Source organism: Triticum dicoccoides, chromosome 1A (genome assembly GCF_002162155.2).
Source record: "Triticum dicoccoides isolate Atlit2015 ecotype Zavitan chromosome 1A, WEW_v2.0, whole genome shotgun sequence".
NCBI classification, from domain to species: domain Eukaryota; kingdom Viridiplantae; phylum Streptophyta; class Magnoliopsida; order Poales; family Poaceae; genus Triticum; species Triticum dicoccoides.
Window position 1 is genome coordinate 245,463,892 of NC_041380.1, and position 25,325 is coordinate 245,489,216.

Consider the following 25,325-nt stretch of genomic DNA (forward strand, 5'->3'; position numbering starts at 1 on the left):
GTGTATCGGTGTTCTTGCGGCAGGTTCTGCCTCCGAGGAGTACTGTGATTACCCTAACGAAGAACCGTATCAGTGCATCGAACCATCAGGCAAGCAACCAACCATTTGATCATATCGATACAATCACATGTTCTCGCTCCTGCTCTCTTTTACTGCATTAAGACAACGCGTTTCAAACTGCTGTGTGCTACGGTAGTTGAACCCACTTCCTCTGCATGACCTGTCATTGCCACAGTAACTAGATGAAACCCACTAGCATGTGTAGGAGTTGATTGAGCCATATATATGTGTTGTTCCTACCTTGGTATGCCTGCTATGCTTAGAGTCGTGTCAGGTCTGGTTCATCTGGGTGATGGGCTAGAGTGAAATGATTATGTCGGTAATGAGAGTGGTGTGGTGAACACGATTTGGTAAAGGTATCGATGAGAGGCCATGTAGGAGTACATGGTGGGTTGTTTCATTGAAGCCGACCTTAAGCACTGAGATCTGTATGTGTGATTTAAGAATCAGCTACTACCATGCATTGGGCCCGAAACCAATGGACCCTCTCGGCTTCTTATTCACCCTAGTTCTCCGTCCAGGAGTTGCAAGTAGTTTCTGGTGTTTGTAGCCTACTGGAGGCCGTGGACAGCGCTGACCGTAGGGGTGGGCTGTGATGCGGTAGGTACGTGGCCGGGGATACCGGGCACCCGTTAGGTGTCACGGACCCCTGTACACATCGTTCGGGGCCGTATGGGAAACCTCGGCCGGACTCCCCGCGGATGGAACCTGGATAGGCGATAAACCTGGATTGGAGACTTAGGTGATTAGGTAGGTCGTGGCCGACACCCACGTTGGGCTTCCGCTTGAAGGTTGCCGAGTACATGTCGTGTAAACGACGGTAAGTGGTGAGAGCGTGTATGAAGAAGTACACCCCTGCAGGGTTAACATAATCTATTCGAATAGCCGCGTCCGGGGTAAAGGACTACTTGGTTGCCTATACAGTTCATAGACAAGTAAATGGAAACTACTAAAAGCCTCAAGATAAGTGTGAGTGCCGAGGATGGCTCTTCCGTAGGAAGACGGAGGTGGATCCTCGGTAGTGTATTGAAGTGGTGAGTAGTGGACTCGTGTGCGCAAAACCATTTCAAGTTGAAGTCTCGTAGGATAGCCTAGCCAAGAGTCAGAGCTGGCTTGCTGCAATAACTCCACCAACCCTTCTTGATAATGTGCATGTATGTAGGATCTGATGTAAGTCTTGCTGAGTACCTTTGTACTCATGTTGCTATAATTTACATTTTACAGAAGATGCTGCAACCCCTTCTGATGGGTTCTTCGTAGACGTTGACATCAATGATTAGGCTAAGGCCCAGGTGGTGATCCTGAGCTTGTGAAGGACCACGTAGTATAGCTAGGCTTCCCAAGCCTCTTTTAATTTACTAGTTGTCTGTACTCAGACAAGTTACTTCTGTTGCTGGTTTGTATGACTGTATGACTTGAATGCTGGGTCATGTGACCCGTACCTTTGTGTATGTTATGTATGGCTCTCTGAGCCTTAAATAAAGTACTTGTGTCGTAGAGTCATGTTGTGATGCCTTGCTGTATTTGCACATATCGAGCATATTGTGTGTATGATTGAAATGCTTGGTATGTGTGGGATCTGACTATCTAGTTGTTTATCTTTAGTAGCCTCTCTTACCGGGAAATGTCTCCTAGTGTTACCACTGAGCCATGGTAGCTTGCTACTGCTCTGGAACACTTAGGTTGGCCGGCATGTGTCCTTCTTCGTTCCTGTGTCTGTCCCTTCGGGGAAATGTCACGCATTGAGTACCGGAGTCCTGTTAGCCCGCTACAGCCCGGTTTACCGGAGTCCTGCTAGCCCAATGCTACAGCCCGGACCCACTTGCTGATGACCGACACGTTCGTTGCTGGGTCATGGATGCCTGTCCCTGTAAGTCTGTGCCACTTTGGATTTACGACTAGCCATGTCAGCCCGGGCTCCTTATCATATGGATGATAGCGACACTATCATATACGTGTGCCAAAAGGCGCAAACGGTCCCAGGCAAAGGTAAGACGACACCCGTGGGAATACCGTGCGTGAGGCCGCAAAGTGATATGAGGTGTTACATGCTAGACCTATGTGGCATAGAGTCAGGGTCCTAACAACGTAATCCCCTCTCTTTTCCCCTATAAATATAGCCCTTAAGGCATCATTTAGACTTGGGTTTTATTTAGTTAAAAGTTAGCCATCGCTGCAACTTTGTGTACTTTGTTTGTGTCCAACGACCAGACCAGACCGCTTATGAAACCTCACTTTTGTCAATACTTCATCCATACTCGCATTATTCAGATTGCTTAATCATATTCTTGATTGTTCTTTGATTTCTTGCAGGAATAGACCTTTGTGGTCAGGTTGATCATGCTCCGGTGTGGTCAATAACCTCTCGGAGTTGCTTTAGCGATTGCTAAGGCGCAAGGTCGTGCACGTTTGTAGTCGGATCGTCAAAGTCATCCCGGACTAGGACTATTTGGTGGAGACGACATTGACGATCCAACTATAAACGTGCACAACGTTGCGCCTTAGCAATCGCTAAACCAATATCCCGAGGTTACTGACGATGGTGGAAGCATGGTCAGCCTGACCAAGAAGGTCTATTCCTGCATGCAATCGAAGAACAAGTAATAATATGATAATGCCAATCCGAATATTGTGAATATAGATGAAGTATTGATAAATGTGGGGATCCAAAAGTGGTCTTGATCTGGTCGTTGGACACAAACAAAGTACACGAAGTTGTGGATAAGGGAAAAGAGAAGTTTGAGTGTTGTTCAAAAACTCCTCTCACGGCACTTTTGGACCAAGAGAAGATAGAGCCCAAGTCTCTCATCATCGCCCCTGCCATATACCACCACCGCTTATTTGCTATTTCTCTAAGTCCATATACCATCCCCGCTCCGAGTCCATGCACCACCACCGCTCCGAGTCCATATACCACCACCAATCCGAGTCCATATACCACCACCGATTCGAGTCCATATACCACCACCAATCTGAGTCCACATATACCACCATCATATACCATCACCAGTTTGAGTTCCACTAGATTCATCTCCGCCACCATGTAACACCCACAATGCGGCTATATCTCCCACGTGTCGGGGCACGACTTAGAGGCATAGCCGCATGGTAGGCATGTCGCAAGAGGGGTAATCTTTACACATCCCATGTACTGAATAAGAAAGGGATAAAGAATCGGCTTACAATCGCAACTTCACACAATACATAAATAGGCATACATCATCCAGAATACAATCAAGGTCCGACTACGGAACCAAAATAAAGAAAGACAACCCCAAATGCTAGATCCCCGATCGTCCCAACTGGGATCCTCTACTAATCATCCAGAAAAGAAACATAGTAATGACCCGAATCCTCGTCGAACTCCCACTTGAGTTCGGTAGCGTCCCCTACACTGGCATCATCGGCACCGGCATCTGTTTGGAAGTATCTGTGAGTCACGGGGACTCAGCATTCTCACACCCGCGAGATCAAGACTATTTAAGCTTAAGGGTAGGAAAGGGGTAGTGAGGTGGAGCTGCAGCAAGGCACTAAGCGTATATGGTGGCTAACTTACGCAAAAGAGAGCGAGAAGAGAAGCAAAGCACGATCGAGAAGCTAATAGTGATCAAGAAGTGATCCTGAAGCTACTTACGTTCAAGCATAACACGAGTCCGTGTTCTCTTCCCGGCCTCCGCCGAAAAGAGACCATCACGGCTACACACGCGGTTGATTCATTTTAATTAAGTTAAGTTTCAAGTTCTCTACAACTGGACATTAACAAATTCCCATCGACCCATAGCCGCGGGCATGGCTTTCGAAAGTTCAAAAACCTGCAGGGGTGTCCCAACTTAGCCCATCACAAGCTCTCACGGTCAACGAAGGATATTCCTTCTCCCAGGAAGACCTGATCAGTCTCAGAATCCTGGTTACAAGACATTTCGACAATGGTAAAACAAGATCAGCAAAGCCGCCCGATGTGCCGACAAATCCCGATAGGAGTCGCACGTATCTCGTTCTCAGGGCACACTGGATGAGACATCCTACGAGTAAAACCCACCCTCAAGTTGCCCCGAGGTGGCCCCGTAGTCTACTCGGTTCAGACCAACACTCAGAGGAGCACTGGCCCGGGGGGTTTAAAATAAAGATGACCCTTGAGTCTGGAGAACCCAAGGGAAGGTATATGGTGGTAGGTAGGCAAATGGTAAAACAAAGGTTGGGCCTTGCTGGAGGTGTTTTATTCAAAGTGAACTGTCAAGGGGTTCCCATAACACCCCAACCGCGTAAGGAACGCAAAATCAAAGAACATAACACCGATATGACAGAAACTAGGGCGACACGAGTGGAACAAAACACCCGCATAAGGCCGAGCCTTCCACCATTTACCAAGTATATAGATGCATTAAAGTAAACAAGATATAATAATGATATCCCAACAAAATCCATGTTCCAACATGGAACAAACTTCATCTTCACCTGCAACTAGCAATGCTATAAGTGGGGCTGAGCAAAGCGGTAACATAGCCAAACAATGGTTTGCTAGGAAAGGTGGGTTAGAGGCTTAACATGGAAATATGGGAGGCATGATATAGCAAGTGGTAGGTATCGAGGCATAGCGATAGAGCGAACAACTAGCAAGCAAAGATAGAAGTGATTTCGAGGGTATGGTCATCTTGCCTGCAAAGTTCTCAGAGTTGACCAAAGCTTGATCTTCGTTCGCGTAGCCAACAGGTGCCTCGATCACATGCTCGTCTCCCGGCTCTACACAAAGTAAGAATACAATCAAAGTAACACCAATCTGTTGGAAATATGCCCTAGAGGCAATAATAAATTAGTTATTATTATATTTCATTGCTCATGATAATCGTTTATTATCCTTGCTAGAATTGTGTTGGTAGGAAACTCAGATACATTTGTGGATACATAGACAACACCATGTCCCTAGTAAGCCTCTAGTTGACTAGCTCGTTTATCAATGGATGGTTATGGTTTCCTGACCATGGACATTGGATGTCGTTGATAACAGGATCACATCATTAGGAGAATGATGTGATGGACAAGACCAAATCCTAAGCCTAGCACAAAGATCGTGTAGTTCGTATGCTAAAGCTTTTCTAATGTCAAGTATCATTTCCTTAGACTATGAGATTGTGCAACTCCCGGATACCGTAGGAGTGCTTTGGGTGTGCCAAACGTCACAACGTAACTGGGTGGCTATAAAGGTGCACTACGGGTATCTCCGAAAGTGTCTGTTGGGTTGGCACGAATCGAGACTGGGATTTGTCACTCCGTGTAACGAAGAGGTATCTCTGGGCTCACTCAGTAGGACATCATCATAATGTGCACAATGTGACCAAGGAGTTGATCACGGGATGATGTGTTACGGAACGAGTAAAGAGACTTGCCGGTAACGAGATTGAACAAGGTATCGGGATACCGACGATCGAATCTCGGGCAAGTACTATACCGCTAGACAAAGGGAATTGTATACAGGATTGATTAAATCCTTGACATCATGGTTCATCCGATGAGATCATCGTGGAGCATGCGGGAACCATTATGGGTATCCCGATCCCGCTGTTGGTTATTGACCAGAGAATTGTCTCGGCCATGTCTGCATGACTCCCGAGCCCGTACGGTCTACACACTTAAGGTTCGATGACGCTAGGGTTATAGGGAAAGTATGTACACGGTTACCGAATGTTGTTCGGAGTCCCGGATGAGATCCCGAATGTCACGAGGAGTTCCGGAATGGTCCGGAGGTAAAGATTTATATATGGGATGTCCCGTTTTGGTCACCGGAAAAGTTTCGGGTGCTATCAGTAACGTACCAGGACCACCGGAAGGGTCCCGAGGGTCCACCAGGTGGGGCCACCAGCCCCGGAGGCCTACATGGGCCAATAGTGGGAAGGGACCAGCCCCTAGGTGGGCTGGGGAACCTCCCACCAAGGCCCAAGGCGCCTCCAAAAGGGGAAGGGGGCAAACCCTAGGGCAGATGGGCCCTAAGGCCCACCCCAGGTGCGCCTCTCCCTCTCCCCCTTGTGGCCGCCACCCTAGATGGGATCTAGGGCTGCCGCACCCCTTGGGGTGGGAACCCTAGAGGGGGCGCAGCTCCCTCCCCTCCCCCTATATGTACTTGAGGTATGGGTGCTGCCCAACATACAAGATCATCTCCCTCTTGGCGCAACCCTACCTCTCTCCCTCCTCGTCTCTCGTAGTGCTTGGCGAAGCCCTGCTGGAGTCCCGCACTCCTCCACCACCACCACGCCGTCATGCTGCTGCTGGACGGAGTCTTCCCAACCTCTCCTTCTCTCCTTGCTGGATCAAGGCGTGGGAGACGTCACTGGGCTGCATGTGTGTTGAACATGGAGGCGCCGTGGTTCGGCGCTTAGATCGGAATGAACCGCGATCTGAATCGCTACGAGTACGACTCCTTGATCCGTGTTCTTGCAACACTTCCGCTTAGTGATCTACAAGGGTATGTAGATGCACTCTCCTTCCCCTCGTTGCTAGATTACTCCATAGATTGTTCTTGGTGATGCGTAGAAAATTTTAAATTTCTGCTACAATCCCCAACAGTGGCATCATGAGCTAGGTTTATGCGTAGTTTCTATGCACGAGTAGAACACAAAGCAATTGTGGGCATCGATATTGTCAATTTACTTGCCGTTACTAGTCTTATCTTGATTCGGCGGCATCATGGGATGAAGCGGCCCGGACCGACCTTACACGTACGCTTACGTGAGACTGGTTCCACCGACTGACATGCACTAGTTGCATAAGGTGGCTAGAGGGTGTCTATCTCTCCCACTTTAGTCGGATCGGATTCGATAAAAAGGGTCCTTATGAAGGGTAAATAGAAATTGGCATATCACGTTGTGGTTTTGGCGTAGGTAAGAAACGTTCTTGCTAGAAACCTATAGCAGCCACGTATAAACTTGCAAACAACAATTAGAGGACGTCTAACTTGTTTTTGCAGCATGTGCCATGTGATGTGATATGGCCAAAAGGATGTGATGAATGATATATGTGATGTATGAGATTGATCATGTTCTTGTAATAGGAATCACGACTTGCATGTCGATGAGTATGACAACCGGCAGGAACCATAGGAGTTGTCTTAATTTATCTATGACCTCCGTATCAACTTAAACGTCATGTAATTACTTTAGTTTATTGCTAAAGCATTAGCCATAGTAGTAGAAGTAATAGATGACGAGACAACTTCATGAAGACACGATGATGGAGATCATGATGATGGAGATCATGGTGTCATGCCGGTGCCGACGATGATCATGGCGCCCCGAAGATGGAGATCAAATGGAGAAAAATGATATTGGCCATATCATGTCACTATTTGATTGCATGTGATGTTTATCATGTTTTACATCTTATTTGCTTAGGATGACGGTAGCTTAAATAAGATGATCCCTCGCAATAATTTCAAGAAAGTGTTCCCCCTAACTATGCACCGTTGCGAAGGTTCGTTGTTTCGAAGCACCACGTGATGATCGGGTGTGATAGATTCTAACGTTCGAATACAACAGGTGTAAGCCAGATTTACACACGCAATACACTTAGGTTGACTTGACGGGCCTAACATGTACAGACATGGCCTCGGAACACGGAAGACCGAAAGGTCGAGCATGAGTCATATAGAAGATACGATCAACATGAAGATGTTCAACGATGTCGACTAGTCCGTCTCACGTGATGATCAGACACGGCCTAGTTGACTCGGATCATGTTTCACTTAGATGACTAGAGGGATGTCTATCTGAGTGGGAGTTCATTAAATAATTTAATTAGATGAACTTAATTATCATGAACATAGTCTAAATTGTCTTTGCAAATATGTTGTACATAAATAGCTCACGTTGTAGCTCCCTGTTTCAATACATTCCTAGAGAAAGACTAAGTTGAATGATATTGTAAGCAATGATGCGGACTGGGTCCGTAGTCCGAGGAGTGTTCTCACTGCTACACAGAAGGCTTACGTCTTTGATGCACCGCTCGATGTGCAAGCCCCTACAACGTCGGCTGTGGATGTTGTGAACACCTGACAGGCACATCCTGATGACTACTTGATAGTTTAGTGCACCATAGTTTACGGCTTAGAATCAGGATTCCAATGACGTTTTGAACGCCATAAGACATATGAGATGTTCCAAGAGCTGAAATTGGGATTTCAGGCTCATGCCCGCGTTGAGAGGTATGAGACCTCTGACAAGTTCTTTTGCCAACAAGATGGAGGAGAATAGCTCAACTAGTGAGCATGTGCTCAGAATGCCTGGGTGCTACAATCACTTAAATCAAGTGGGAGTTAAACTTCCAGATAAGATAGTGATTGATAGAGTTCTCTAGTCACTATCACTCAGCTACTATATCTTCGTGATGAACTATGACATGCAAGGGATGGAGTTGATCCCGGAGCTGTTCACGGTTCTTAAGACCGCAAAAGGTAGAAATCAAGAAGGAGCATCAAGTGTTGATGGTTTAACAAGACCACTGGTTTCAAGAAGGGTAAGGGCTAGAAGGGAAACTTCATGGATGGCAAACTAGTTGCCACTCGAGTGAAGGAACCCAAGGTTAAACCCAAACCCGAGACTAAGTGCTTCTATTGTAAGGGGAACAGTCACTGGTAGCGGAATTACCCCAAATGCATGGTAGATAAGAAGGCTGGCAACTTCAACAAAGTATATATGTGTTATTAATGTGTACCTCACTAGTACTCCTGGCAGCACCTGGGTATTGGATACCGGTTCAGTTGCTATTATTGGTGACTTGAAGCAAAAGCTACGGACTAAATGGAGACTGGCTAAGGGCGAGGTGATGATGTGTGTTGGAAGTGTTTCCAAAGTTGATGAGATCACCATCGCACGCTCCATCTGCCTTCGGGATTAGTATTGAACCTAGATAAATGTTATCAGGTGTCTACGTTGAGCATGAATATGATTAGATCATGTTCATTGCAATACGGTTATTCATTTAAGTTAGAGAATACTGGTTATTCTGTTTACATGAATAATACCTTTCATGGTCATGCACCCTATGTGAATGGTTCATTGAATCTCGGTCGTGGTAATACACATGTTCACGCCAAAATATGTAGAGTTAATAATGATAGTACCACTTTCTTGTGGCACTGCCGCTTAGGTCATATTGGCATAAGATGCATGAAGAAACTCCATATCGATGGATGTTTGGAGACACTTGATTTTGAATCACTTGACACATGCAAGTCATGCCTCATGGGCAGGATGATTAAGACCCCGTTTTCAGGTACAATGAAACGGGCAAGTGACTTGTTGGAAATCATACATGCTGATGCGTGTGATCCAATGAGAATTGAAGCGTGCGGTAGATATCGCTATTTTCTCATCTTCACTGACGATTTGGGTAGATATAGGTATATTTACTTAATGAAGCACAAGTCTGAAACGTTTGAAAAGTTCAAGCGATTTCAGAGTGAAGTTAAGAATCATCATAACAAGAAGATCATGTTAATATGATCTGATCAAAGGGGGATTTTCTGAGTTATGAGTTTGGCAATCACTTAAGACATTGTGGAATTGTTTCGCAGTTGAAGCCACCTGGAACACCACAGCCTTATGGTGTGTCCAGACGTCGTAATCGAACCTTATGAGATATGGTGCGATCTATGATGTCTCTTACCGATCTACCGGTTTCATTTTGAGGATATGCATTAGAGACAGCTGCATTCACTTTAGATAGGACACCATCTAAGTCCGTTGAGACGACGTCATATGAATATGGTTTGGCAAGAAACCAAAATTGTCGTTTCTTAATGTTTGGGGATGCGATGCTTAAGGCTTTAGCCGGAGAAGCTCGAACCCAAAAGCGGACAAACACATCTTCATAGGATACCCAAAGGTGACAGTTGGGTATACCTTCTATCTCAGATCCGAGGGCAAATTGTTTGTCGCTAAGAACGGGTCCTTTCTCGAGAAGGAGTTTCTCTCGAAAGAATTGAGTGGGAGGAAGATAGAACTTGATGAGGTTGTCAAACCTTTACTTCAACCAGAGAATGATGCAACACAGAAAGATGTTTTCTATGGCGCCTATGTCTGTTGAATAGGAAGTTAATGGTACTGATCATGAAGCTTCGGATCAAGTTGCTATCGAACCTCATAGGCTGACCAGGATATGTACTACTCCTGAGTGGTACGGTAATCCTATCTTAGATATCATGTTGTTAGACAACAATGAACCTACGAGCTATGGAGAAGCGATGGTGGGCCCGTATTCTGATAAATGGTTAGAAGCCATGAAATCCGAGATAGGATCCATGTATCAGAACAAAGTATGGACTTTGGTGGACTTGCCCGATGATCGGCGAGCCATTGAGATAAATGGATCTTTAAGAAGAAGACGGACGTGGGCGGTAATGTTACCGTCTATGAAGCTCGACTTGTGGGAAAGATTCTTTTCACAAGTTCAAGGTGTTGACTACGATAAGAATTTCTCACCCGTAGCGATGCTTAAGTCCGTCGGAATCATGTTAGCATTAGCTGTATTTTTCGATTATGAAATCTGACAGATGGATGTCAAAACAAGTTTTCCTACCAGTTTTCGTAAGAAAAAGTTGTATGTGATACAATAAAAGGTTTTGTCGATCCTAAGGATGCTAAAAGGTATGCTGGCTCCAGCAATCCTTCTATGGACTAGAGCAAGTATCTCGGAGTCGGAATATATGCTTTGATGGAGTGATCAAAGCTTTTAGGTTTATACAATGTTTGCTAGAAACTTGTATTTACAAGAAAGTGAGTGGGAGCACTACAACATTTCTGATAAGTATATGTGGATGACATATTGCTGATTCGAAATAATGTAGAATTTCTGGAAAGCATAAACGGTTGTTTGAAGAGTGATTTTCAAAGGAAGACCTGGATAAAGCTGCTTACATATTGGGCATCAAGATCTATAGAAATAGATCAAGACGCCTGATGGTACTTTCAAAGAACGGACACCTTGACATGTTTTTGAAGGAGTTCAAAATAGATCAGTCAAAGAAGGGGTTCTTACCTGAGTTGTAAGGTGTGAAGTTGAGTAAGACTCAAAGATTGACCACGGCAGAAGAAAGAGGAAGGACGAAGTCGTCCCCTATGCTTTTGTCATAGGCTCTATACGGTATGCCATGCTGAATACCGCACCAGATGTGTGCCTTGACACATGTATGGCAAGAGGGTAAAAGGTGATCTAGGAGTGGATCATCAGATAGCAGTCAAAATTATCCTTAGAGGAATAAGGAAATGTTTCTCGGTTATGGAGGTGATAAAGAGTTCGACGTAAAGAGTTACGTCGATGCAAGCTTGACACCTATCCGGATAGCTCAGAGTAGAGATACCGGATACGTATAATGGAGCAACAATTTGGAATAGCTCCAAGTGGAACGTGGTAGCAGCATCTATGATATGACATAAAGTTTTGCGAAATACATAGGGATCTGAATATTGCAGATTCGTTGACTACAACCTCTCTCACAAGCATAACATGATCAAACCTAGAACTCATTGAGTGTTAATCACATAGTGATGTGAACTAGATTACTGAGTCTAGTAAACTCTTTGGATGTTGGTCACATGGCGATGTGACATGTGAGTGTTAATCACATGGCGATGTGAACTAGATTATTGACTCTAGTGCAAGTGGGAGACTGTTGGAAATATGCCCTAGAGGCAATAATAAATTAGTTATTATTATATTTCATTGTTCATGATAATCGTTTATTATCCATACTAGAATTGTATTGATAGGAAACTCAGATACATGTGTGGATACATAGACAACACCATGTCCCTAGTAAGCCTCTAGTTGACTAGCTCGTTGATCAATGGATGGTTATGGTTTCCTGACCATGGACATTGTATGTCGTTTATAACGGGATCACATCATTAGGAGAATGATGTGATGGATAAGGCCCAATCCTAAGCCTAGCATAAAGATCGTGTAGTTCGTATGCTAAAGCTTTTCTAATGTCAAGTATCATTTCCTTAGACCATGAGATTGTGCAACTCCCGGATACCGTAGGAGTGCTTTGGGTGTGCCAAACGTCACAACGTAACTGGGTGGCTATAAAGGTGCACTACGGGTATCTCCGAAAGTGTCTGTTGGGTTGGCACGAATCAAGACTGGGATTTGTCACTCCGTGTAATGGAGAGGTATCTCTGGGCCCACTCGATAGGACATCATCATAATGTGCACAATGTGACCAAGGAGTTGATCACGGGATGATGTGTTACGGAACGAGTAAAGAGACTTGCCGGTAACGAGATTGAACAAGGTATCGGGATACCTACGATCGAATCTCGGGCAAGTACTATACCGCTAGACAAAGGGAATTGTATACGGGATTGATTGAATCCTTGACATCATGGTTCATCCGATGAGATCATCGTGGAGCATGTGGGAACCAACATGGGTATCCAGATCCCGCTGTTGGTTATTGTCCGGAGAATTTTCTTGGCCATGTCTGCATGACTCCCGAGCCCGTAGGGTCTACACACTTAAGGTCCGATGATGCTAGGGTTATAGGGAAAGTATGTACATAGTTACCAAATGTTGTTCGGAGTCCCAGATGAGATCCCGGACGTCACGAGGAGTTCCGGAATGGTTCGGAGGTAACTATTTATATATGGGAAGTCCCGTTTTGGTCACCGGAAAAGTTTCGGGTGCTATAGGTAACGTACCGGGACCACCGGGAGGGTCCCGGGGGTCCACCAGGTGGGGCCACCAGCCCCGGGGACCTACATGGGCCAATAGTGGGAAGGGACCAGCGCCTAGGTGGGTTGGGGCGCCTCCCACCAAGGCCCAAGGCGCCTCCAAAAGGGGAAGGGGGCAAACCCTAGGGCAGATGGGCCCTAAGGCCCACCCAGGTGCGCCTCCCCCTCTCCCCTTATGGCCGCCACCCTAGATGGGATCTAGGGCTGTGTCAGGACCCCGACTCAATGTCACATCGATCTAGCCTGTAACACCTCATATCACTTTGCGGCCTCACGCACGGTATTCCCACGGGTGTCGCCTTACCTTTGCCCGGGACCGTTTGCGCCTTTTGGCTCACGTATATGATGATGTCGCTAGCATCCATATGATAAGGAGCCCGGGCTGACATGACTAGTCGTAAACCCAAAGTGGCATAGACTTACAGGGACAGGCATCCATGACCCAGCATCGAACGTGTCGGTCATCAGCAAGTGGGTCCGGGCTGTAGCACTGGGCTAGCAGGACTCCGGTAAATCGGGCTGTAGTGGGCTAACAGGGCTCCGGTACTCAACGCGTGACATTTCCCCGAAGGGACAGACACAGGAACGAAGAAGGACACATGCCGGCCAGCCTAAGTGTTCCGGAGCAGTAGCAAGCTACCATGGCTCAATGGAAACACTAGGAGACATTTCCCGGTAAGAGAGGCTACTAAAGATAAACAACTAGATAGTCAGATCCCACACATACCAAGCATTTCAATCATACACACAATATGCTCGATATGTGCAAATACAACAAGGCATCACAACATGACTCTACGACACAAGTACTTTATTTAAAGGCTCAGAGAGCCATACATAACATACATACAAGTACGGGTCACACGACCCACATTCAAGTCATACAGTCATACAAACCAGCAACGGAAGTAACTTGTATGAGTACAGACAACTAGTAAAATAAAAGAGGCTTGGAAAGCCTAGCTATACTACGTGGACCTTCACAAGCTCAGGATTACCACCTGGGCCTCAGTCTACTCATCGATGTCAATGTCTACGAAGAACCCATCAGAAGGGGTTGCAGCGTCTTCTGTAAAATGTAAATTATAGCAACATGAGTACAAAGGTACCCAGCAAGACTTACGTCAGATCCTACATACATGCACATTATCAAGAAGGGTTGGTGGAGTTATTGCAGCAAGCCAGCTTTGACTCTTGGCTAAGCTATCCTACGAGACTCCAACTTGAAATGGTTTTGCGCACACGAGTCCACTACTCACCACTTCAATACACCACCGAGGATCCACCCCCGTCATCCTACGGAAGAGCCATCCTCGGCACTCACTCTTATCTTGAGATTTTTAGTAGTATCCATTCACTTGTCTATGAACTGTATAAGCAACCAAGTAGTCCTTTACCGCGGACGCGGCTATTCGAATAGATCATGTTAACCCTGCAGGGGTGTACTTCTTCATACATGTTTCCACCACTTAGCGTCTGCACACGACATGTGCTCGGCAGACTTCAAGCGAAAGCCGACGTGGGTGTAGACCACGACCTACCTAAACACCTAAGTCTCTAGTCCAGGTTTATCGCCTATCCAGGTTCCATCCGCAGGGAGTCCGGCCGAGGTTTCCCATACGGCCCCGAACGATGTGTACAGGGTTCCTGAGATACCTAACGGGTATTCGGTACACCGTGCCACGTACCTACCGCATCACAGCCCACCCCGCGGGTCAGCGCTGTCCACGGCCTCCAGTAAGCTACAAACACCAGAAACTACTTGCAACTCCTGGACAGAGGACTAGGGTGAATAAGAAGTCGAGCGGGGTCATATTTCAGGGCCCAATGCATGGTAGTAGCTGAATCTTAAATCACGCATACAGATCTCAGTTCTTAAGGTCGGCTTCAATGAAACAACCCACCATGTACTCCTACATGGCCTCTCATCGATACCTTTACCAAATCGTGTTCACCACATCACTCTCATTACCGACATGATCATTTCACTCTAGCCCATCACCCAGATGAACCAGACCTGACACGACTCTAAGCATAGCAGGCATAGCAAGGTAGGAACGACACATACATATGGCTCAATCAATTCCTACACATGCTAGTGGGTTTCGTCTAATTACTGTGGCAATGACAGGTCATGCAGAGGAAATGGGTTCAACTACCGTAGCACACAGCAGTTTGAAACGCATTGTCTTAATGCAGTAAAAGAGAGCAAGAGCGAGAACATGGGATTGTATTGATATGATCAAATGGTTGGTTGCTTGCCTGATGGATCGATGCACGGATACGGTTCTTCGCTAGGGTAATCACGGTACTCCTTGGAGGCAGAACCTGCCGCAAAGAACACCGATACACAACCATCACCAAACAATGTGCGACAATACATGCATGAAACATGGCAATATGAGTGTGTTGGGCTAATGCAACTAAAACCAGATGGGTTTGAATCAATTTGAACCAAAGATTCAAATTTCAAACTCATAAATGGCCCTTTAAAGTGTTTTATCTTGTTCTGCACTAAACCTCAAGTTAGCTTGTTTAAACATGCATGAAACTAGTACAGATGGATAGATTGGATTTTTCTGATCATTTTTCATATATAATTTGTTTGATTTGGAGCTACGGTTGAATTTATATGAATTTTTGAAGTTTGCAACAATTTCTGGAATTTATAAATCATTTTAGATTTATTTTAATTTCAGAAAAGGTTTACTGCGTCAGCATGAGGTCATGCTGACCTCAGCAAGTCAACAGACCCGGTCCAGGTCAAACCTGACGCGTGGGTCCAGGTTGTCAGTGGATAATTAACTAATTTAATTTAGTTTAAACTAATCTGGATAATTAGCAGAAGGGGGCCCCACCTGTCATTGACTCAACAGAGTCAACCAGGGCCCACCCGTGGTTAAAGTCAAAATGGCTGCACCGGGTTTAGCCGCCGGCGAGCCCGACGCCGTGGCGGAAGTGGTTTTGGCCGTTCCGGCCACTAAATGGGTCGCGGAGGGCATCGGGGTGGAGCTGAGGACGAGCCGCGGCTCTTGGTGGAGTCAGTTGGGGTCGGGGTGGCCGGAGTTGGCGCCGGCGACAACCTAGGCGGTCACCGGAGTTCGGGTGAAGGCGAACTCGGGGCTAGGGTGTGCGGTGAGGTGCGGGGAGTGCACGGTTGGACTCAACGCAGCGTGGTAAGTGCGTTGGACACCGTGAGGTGGCCGGAGGATGGCCGAGAGCACGTCGGCGACGAGATCCGCGGCGGTGCGTGCGGGTGATCTTCGTGCGGTGGCCACACGGCTCGGGGGCGAGAGAGGAAGGGTAGGAGGGGTAGCTAGGCTCACAGAGCACCTGTAGAGGCCACCGGCGGGGTCGGGGATGAGCTGATATGGCGACAGCGTTGAAGGGGATCTCCGGCGACGGCGAACTCGGGCGAGGTCGGTGCGGTGGACTCGGGCCTCACGAGCACGCGAGGCTCGGTTAGCTCGACGAAGTGGACGGTGGCGGAGCTCCTGGACACCACGAGATAGAGCACGGGCGGCGGGGAGCGCGGCTACGATGATGGAGCGGCGGCGGTGGCGTCGGCCATGGCTGGGGAGTGCGAGGGGGAGGAGCTGGAGAGGAGAGGGGGTGTCTGGGGGGTTCGGGGGAGAGAGAGGGGTCGATCCACGTCGTTGGTCGGGTGAGTGGAGCGGCGAGGCGGCGAGCAGGTGCGTGGCACCCATGCGGTGCTCGCCGTCGAGCACCTTGCCTGCCTGCCTGGCCGGCAAGCAGCTCGCTGGCGCGGCGCTGGGCTGGGCCGGCAGGTGGGCCGGGTTGCAGGCGCCAGGTAAGTCCTTCCTTTCTGTTTTTTTTCTTTTTCTATTTTTCTGCAACTTTGTTGAATTATTAAAAATACCTAGGCAACTCCTAAAATCACCAAACTGCTCCTGGTCCAAAGTTGGAATATTTCCAACATGAAACATTTCAGTTTAGGAATATTTGAGCATTTGAAATATTTTATATAATTTTAAATGCCCAAATTCAAATACTTATCATTTAATTCAAAGACCCTAAGATGACCTAGAAAATTGTGCAACACTTTTGGCGGAGGTTCTGAACCAAGACAAAAATGATGGACATTTTAGAAGGGCATTTCAGGTTCATTGAAAAAGTTTTTAGTAAACCCTAGTTGGTTTCAGAGGGGGCTGGGGGTTCTGACATCCCCATTTCACGTTTCTGATGAAAGGATAGACATGATGCAACACTCTAATGCATGAACTAGCTAGGGTGTGACAGGCTGCCACACCCCATGGGGTGGGAACCCTAGAGGGGGCGCAGCCCCCTCCCCTCCCCTTATATATACTTCAGGTATGGGTTGTCAGCGTTCTGGGAACAGGGGTCCCCAGACTTGCCTGCCTGCGGCCTGCGGCGTGGCTCAAAGGGGGGCCCAGCGCGGCCCATCTTCACCAACACAAACCCAAGTCCCTCGCGAGCGGACAAGCCTCGTGGGGCGGACGACATGGAGCTTCCTCAGGCACGGCCTCATCAGGCTGGCTCACGAGGAGGCGGAGAGACCAAGGCAGGATACATCACAAGGTGCCCGTGACACAAGCCATGACGACCAAGGGCGTCACGCGGGTGCCAACCCGCGCAGTGTCCTCCTTTCCCCTTTGGTGCAAAGGGGGCAAGCGCAGCCGCGGAGTACCAAGGCATCAGGCAAAGGTTGCCATTTCGTTGCGACGAGACCAAGACCAGGAGGACTACGAGACGGAGGTCACCGTGGAGCCCAAGACGGCGTCATCACCAGAGCTTTGTGCAGGCGAAGAGTACTTTCGTCAGGATAGCTGATACTAGCTGCCCCCCTTCAAATTAGCCCGCCATTGTTGGCTCCCTTCCCGCTCGATATTTGGGAAGAGGACCAGGGCCTCTATAAATAGGATCAGCCAGCCGCAAGAGAAGAGAGAGCAGAGGAGAGAAAAAGAAAGGATCAGAGAGAGAAGTGTGACTGAAATCCTCCCCGCAGTTCATCGCCCAGCCAAGAACAGACCCTCGCGAGGCTATTCTTCCTTGTATTGTTCGTCATCATCAGCTCAAGAGTCAATCCACCACACCACACACTGGAGTAGGGTATTACACCACAATGGTGGCCCGAACCAGTATAAACCCTGTGTCTCTTGTGTTGTTCTTTTCACAGTTTAGATCTTAGCAAGGCGGAGGGTGCAGGTAGGTAGGAGGCGAAATCTCCGTGCGCACCCCAGTGTTCGAACCTCAAGGGTCAGCCGGAACCCAAATCCGACATTTGGCGCGCCAGGTAGGGGTGCGCCGGGATTCGTCTTCCACCACCCCGTTCTCCTCCGACCATCACGCCCATGTCTGACGGTTGTCGGGCCCGCGCCGAGCGCCGGGTCGCACTCGCTTCCCGCGTCGCCCAGACGGCCCCTGTCGGTGGGCGTTCTCGTCGTTCCCCGTCACCTGCCATCAATGCCGCCACCGGCTCGGTGGGGGACGAGCAGCAAGCATCGTCCCAGCATCCGTCCGTGCGGCAGGACGGCCGCACCACAACTCCCTCGCTCACCCCAGCTGGATCTTCGTCCCGCGCGCTCCGCGCGCCCATGGAGGCTCGGTCTGCACTCATCGCGGCAAACGAGCTCCTGCGCTACCGTCCCGTCGACGATGTCTACGAAGAATGGCTCGATCGCGTCGCCGAGCTCGTCCGCGCCGCAGGGGGCTCTCCTGCGCTGTCCATTCCGCTGCACAGCACCCTGCCCCGCGCGGGCGATGAAGCTCCGGCGGCGCCCCGGCCGCCTCCTCCTCAGGACGGAGCCATGGCTCCAAGGCGCGTGGCCCCTGGGCGGAACCCGCTCCATCAGGCGCCAGCGCGGCAAGAGCAGAGCTGTCAAGAAGTCCCTCGCCCGGAAGAAGCTGCCCAGGCGCTCCCTGCTCCAGCACGTCGAGACCATGCTCCTGCTCCCGCGCGTCAAGACCCCGCGCTGCTCCCAGCTACAGCGCGTGGGGACATGCAAGACCAAGCTCCCCGTCATCCAAGGCCTCCCGTGGCCACAGCAGGCTGCCGAGCCTTCACCGCCGAGCTACGCAGCGTCGCGTGGCCCGGCAAGTTCAAGCCGGACTTGCCTCCTCGCTACGATGACACGGCCGACCCTGTGGAGTTCCTCCAGCTCTACGAGCTGGGCATCGAAGCTGCCAACGGAGACGAGAAGGTCATGGCGAACTGGTTCCCCATGGCACTCAAGGACGGGGCCCGCACCTGGCTCCTGAACCTGGCTCCAGGCACAATCTCCTCCTGGGACGAGATGCGCACCCGCTTCATCGCCAACTTCCAAGGCACTCGCGACCGGCCACCCGCCATGAGAGACATGCACCGCATCAAGCAACAGCCCGGGGAGACCCTGCAGAAGTACATCCAGCGCTTCAACAACGCGTGCCTTAAGATTCCCAAGGTGACTGAGGAGGCCATCATCTCGGCCTTCGCCGATGGCGTGCGCGACGTCAAGATGAAGGAGGAGCTGGCGATGCATGAAGACCTGTGCACTTCCTTGGAGCTGTTCAACCTGGCAACCAAGTGCGCCAGGGCTGAGGAAGGGCGTCTCTCCCTCCTCGAGCTGCCTGCCGCAGACCCAAAAGAGAAGAAGCCCAAGGCCAAGGATGTGAAGCGCATGGGGGTTGTCGTGCTCGCGGCAGAACCATACACCAAGCGGGGCAGAGATCAGCCCAAACCTTCCAAGGGCAGCCGGTACTGTGTGTACCACGACCTCCACACCCACAACACCAACGAATGTCAAGAGCTCTGAGCCGTATGAGAAGGAAGGATCAGCCGCCGCCCTGACCGCGGTGACCGGGGCTACGGTCGAGGAGGAGGAAGGAACGCAGGACGCTGGGAAGACCGTGGCCTGCGCCAAGGGTGGCGCGATCAACCTCGCGAGGATCGCTGGCAAGACCCGCCTCGCGAGGGAGGCTGGAGGGTAGCCTCGCGAGGGAGACTGGAGGGATCAGCCTCGCGAGGATCGCCCGCAAGGCAACGCAGGTCTCCCACCACTGCCGCCGCAGCCAAGGAGAAACGAGGACCACCACTAGGACGAGGGGGCTGGGGGCTTCCAGGAGCCGCGCACGATCGCCTGCATCCTGGGCGGTGCACAAGCCCCAGCCTCTCAGCGCATCTTCAAGCAGTTCGCCCGCGAAGTGAACGCAGTCCTCCCCAGGCTTGAAGCCACGCACCCTCTCAGGTGGTCAGCGTGCGCCATCATGTTCAACTCAGCAGATCAGCTCAAGTGTGCGGCTACAGCCGGAGTTCTCCCGATGCTTTGCTCCCTGATCGTCAGCAACGTGGTGGTCACCAAGACCCTCATCGATGGCGGGGCAGGACTCAACGTCCTGTTCGTGGAGACGTCCAACAACCTCCAAGTGCCCTACAGCCAGCTTCAGCCAACCAAGCCTTTCTCCGGTATCACCGACGGATACACGGTCCCGATTGGGCAGGTCCACCTCCCTGTCACCTTCGGGGCACGCAACAACTACCGCACCGAGCTCATCGACTTCGACGTCGCTCACATTCGCCTGCCGTACAACGCCATCCTTGGGTACCTAGCGCTAGCCAAGTTCATGGTCGTAACTCACCATGGCTACAACATCCTCAAGATGCCAGGAAGCGGCGGAGTCATCACGGTGCCCTGTGAAGAGAAGGACGTGGTGTGTTCCCTGGAACGAGCCTTTCAGGCCGCGTCACTGGAAGACCCGGATCGTGGAAGCAGGAGGCCTCCCGAGACCGCCCCTAAGAAGAAGAAGACATCGTCCGGCCCGACCACTCAGGAGGCAGCCCCCTCTGGGCCCGCGCCTGCCCAGGGAGAACTTCCTTCCATTGCATAGGAAAGCGCGCCCGGCGCCCTCCTCAGGCAGGGCTCGGGGGCTCCCCTGGAGGGCCACCGACCTAGCTAGGGTCACGAGGGAGGCACTTGGGCACCACATGGAGGCATGTTTCGAAGCACGTTTCCCTCAAGAAGGAGCAAGGCAAGGAGATCCAGACCCTCAGGAGTTCGTCAGCAAGGCCATTTAGGAGCTACAGGAGTCAAGAGTCATGAAAGGTGGCCGCCGCCTACCAGCAGTGGCTCCCCATCCAGGCAAGGATGGTGGGTTGCGCGTCTGCATCGACATACCAGGGCTCAACCGAGTCGACTCTCTGGAGCGCCTCTGGCCCTCGCGAGTGGGGCGCTGCAGAGGCCCACCCCACAGCTACGTTCGCATGCCTTACGGCTTGCCGAACGCAGCTGACACGTACCAGCGCCTCATGAGGGGCATCACAGAGGCACGAGAGGCCAGGCGTTCTGCAGCCCTGGCAGGGATGGAGATGGCCCGCGAGGAGCCGCCAGCGCCTCCGGAGTCTCCTGAGGCCCCTGGGCCTGGGGGCTCGTGAGGATTGGCCCCCACAGCCCACCGAGCCTGGTACATCAACGCTCCTTCGTCCTCAACATCATCAGGTGACATCTTCCGAGTCTTATTTCCAGCTGGGAGCGCCCCCCTAGGGCTGCATTATTCCCAGGCCGCGTGGGTCCGTCCCTGCGGCGTGTATCCCTTTCTTATTTCATGTGTTAGCTTACCTTGTTGGGGGCGCCCCTCGGGCTGCATGATCCCCAAGCCGCTCGGGCCAGGCCCAGCGGCATGTATCCCATTTGCGTTTATTTCCGATTATTCGTTAGACCCACCATGCTTGATTATTTAATGCCGGTCCACGGCACCTCTTCTTCTCCATGCCGACCACTTGCACGTTAAAGGGGGGGGGTACCTGAGCATCGCGACTCAGGGCTCTTACTGGCTCTCCAGCCCTCACCCTCTGGCCTTGTCCATGGCATCACGACCTGGCATACCAGCGACGGCTGAGACCAGCTCGAGGGCCGGGACCCGAGGACGTAGAGTGCCGACATCTAACCAAATTTGCAGGGACACATCACAAGATAAGGCCCAGTGCCAAGCGCAACCCACCTAGAGGTAGGGCCCCGTGAGTCCCGCGCTGGCTCATGGGTGCCCAGATACACCTCGCCAGGCCCTACCGTGCCAGCCACGTGTCAGGGTGGGGCTGTACACGCCCTGGGGGCTCCTCCCGGAGGGGGCCCCCCTCCCACGTACCAGTGGAAGCACCATGCTCCACGCTGGCTGATGACACTGCCGAGGAGCGGCTATGCCCGTACACATACGGTAGCGCTATGCTCCACGCTGGTGATAAACAACTAAGGGTGGCCCCGGGCCGCACCAACCTCAGGGAGCCCAGAGCTCAGTGTCTAGCCTCATCATAACGCCTCCCCTCGGGAGTGCCGCGCGAGGGGGCTAGGCACGGGGGCTGCGCCTGGGTCACACCCAGACGCACGCCGCCCAGCCAGGTCCCCCCGGGCCTAGTTCGTCGCACGTCTCTCCCCGAGCGGAGCCAAGGTACGAAGGTCGTTTGAGCGTCAAGGGGGACTCCTGAGCATCGTGACTCAGGAGCCTAACTGGTCACGTAGCCCCTCACTCCGTGGCCCCGTCCCGGTTTCCGGTCGGGACCAACGCTGGGTGAGGCACGCGCGCGGCCGGGCTCTACAGACGTAGAACGGTAGATCCACCCGCATCACACCTCCCTACTTGCTGTTCGTGCGAAAAGGGGGACTCCTGAGCATCGCGACTTAGGAGCCTAACTTGTCACGTGGCCCCTCACTCCTTGGTCCCGTCCTGGTTTCCGGTCGGGACCAACGCCAGGTGAGGCATGCGCGGGGCCGGGCTCTGCCGGCGTAGAACATAAGCAAGTAGGAAGGAAAGGCGCAAATTTCAAGGAATTCAAAAGCAAATATTACAGTCCACACTGTTATCTCAATGCCAAACGCAAGTTTAAATGCCTCCCTGAGGCATGATACATGTGCAGGAATTAAAGGCAGGACAGGAGCCACGACGGAGTCACTTGTCGGCGGTGGAGCAGCGCAGATTGCGTATGCCTCACGGAGCGGTGGGGTCGGCAGCGCCTTGCTTCGGCTTGGTGCTGAAGGCCCGGAACTTCCCCAGTAGGGCCTCTGCACTCACTGGCTCGAGCAGGCTGTCGAGGTCGACACCGGGATCACGAAGGTAGATGTTGGTGAGGACCCGCGTCAATGCTACAGAAGACAGGACACGCGCCTCGGCCTCGGTCGTGGGGCCAAGGCCAAGGGCGACATCTTCAATAGCGTGAACCAGGAAGGGAAGCAGCTTGGCGGGGCCGTCCTCGGCGCCAGCCAGTGGGCTCTCCAGGCCGCTATCGTAAAGCGTCCTTAGTGAGGAGCGAGCCCTCGCCTGCATCTCCGTGAAGGCCACGCGGTCCTCGGCAAGAACCAGGGCATCGTCGTCCAGCTTGGCCTTCCTCACCCCCAACTCCTGCTCCAGCGCGCCTAGGCGGTCACGGCATTTCTTGAGCTTGACCTCCCTCTCCTTGAGAGCCGCCTCGCGAGCCTTCACGCCTTCTTCCTGCTCTTGGCGAAGGCGGACCTCGTTCGCGAGCTGGTCCTGCAAATCTTGCAGTTCGCCCTCCAGCGCCTTGCAACGTCCACGAACGTCGACCACCTCCCCCAGGGCTGCGGCACGAGCTGCCTTCGCCTCAAGGACGGCCTACTTCTCCTCGTCGCATGCCGTCGAGGCCTAGACCAGCGCCGCCCGAATCGAAGCGTCGGAGCGAACCCATCTTGAAGCCAGCTCCAAGCGCCCGGCCACCAAGCGGGGGTCGGTGCCAAGAAGATCCTGACGCAGTCGGTCCAGCTCAGCAACAGCACGATCCAGAATGGCAGAAGGAGTCGGAGAGACAGCAGCCGGTGGAGTAGGAGGAGAAGGCGGCAGCGCGGCCACAACATCCTGAGGTGGAGTCTGCCGTGCCTCGACAGCTGTAGTGGCGGCGGCAGGCAAGATCACCTCGAGAGCCACTTGGGCCGTGGGGGCTGAGCTCGCCCCAGCCGGCTCAGCCAGGCCTCACGAGGACGACCGGGCAGGAGAAGCCTGTGCGTCGCGGTCACCCTCCTTCGCGGGTAGAAGTGCTGCCACGGATGGAACCTCGGGAGCTCCCTTCGGCTTCTTTGCTGCGGGCGCCAGCCTATCCAAGAGATGCGGACGTCAAGCCTCAGAAGCAGAGCAAGAGATAAAGACAAGAATCGAATGCTTGCGGGTCGTTGCTAGTGAGCTCAAGCGGCCTCTGGCCAAATTTGAAGCCTGAAAGCCGACTGGAAGGGTCAACCTCGGTAAGCTTGGAGGCGGAAGGTGCGTCTGCGGTCCGCCCCGGGGCCGGGGCAGACCCGCGGGAGATCATCCCGGTCATGTCCTTCTTCAGGATCGGGGGTGAGCTCCCGCCGTCCTCCTCGTCGTTGTCCTCGTCGTCGTCTTCGTCGTCATCCTCGTCGTCATCGCTCGGAGAGAGGCAGAGAACGCGGGACCTGCACCGAGGGAGGGGAGCCCTCGACTCTCCGTCAGTCGCCTCGGAGTCAGGCCCTTTTCCCTGCTCCCCTCCTTCCTCCTCTTTGCTGGAGTCATCGGAGGGCACGTCCACCGGTTCCTCGGGAGTGTCCACGGGCACGGGCCCATCCCCGTTGAAGACGGGCATGGACTCCACTACCTGCTCCCAGTCGTCGCGGAGAAACAAAGGCGTAGGAGCACCCGCCAACCTTGCCACATCGCCCCCGACCAGAGATTGGAGGACCGCGGCCAGATCTCCGTCGGCTAGGGCCGCGGGGCTCGGACGGGGCCTCCACATCGGAAGTGAGTACTGCCACAGCGGAGCCAGCTGGTGCTCTAGGAATTCCCTCAGCAGCGACGTGCCGGTCAGCTTCGTCGCCGCCATATTGGCCGGCCTCAGATCCGCGTCCATCTTCTCCAACATCAGCTTCGCGCGGGGGTCCGTGAGCTCCACTCGACCCGAATCGCTAGAGCTCGTGGGCTGCTCCGTGGCCAAGATCAGCCGAGGGTGGATGCGCCCAGCATCCACCAAGACCCACTTGCTCCTGAAGCCCTCAATCCTTTTCCCGGGGTTCGAAATGGCAATGGCGCCACCGTACGCGAGGAAGCTCGAGCACGCGGAAGCAGTACCATGAGAGGTCCGGAGGTAGAAGTAGTGGCACAGCAAGGCCACTGAGGGCTGCACCCCTACGTGAGCCTCGCAGTAATAGGCGAAGATTGCCAGGAGAAGGATGGAGTTGGGGTGGAGATGCAGGGCTTGCAGCTTATAGTGGCGGAGGACAGAGAAGAAGAACTTGGAGAAGGGAGGCACCAGGCCAGCAGCAATGGCACTTACGAAGAGCGGATAGAAGGTGCTCCCTTGACCCTCAGGGGTGGCGGAGCCGGCTTTAAACACCTTCGCCTCGTTGATGCCCCGCGCCGTCGCCATCCGGCGCAACCGGGCAAGGCTCGCCTCTGACACGTTCGGCGGGTCCAGGGCAGACGAGTACCAAGCTATGGCCGGGGGCTGACGAGGCGCCATGGCTTCCTGGGTCACACGGTCGGAGTGGATCTGGATATTTTGGAGGAAGGAAGGAGAGACGCAAGAAAGGGGATCTGAGCAGCAATCGGGGAAAGCAAGAAGCAAAGCCTAGG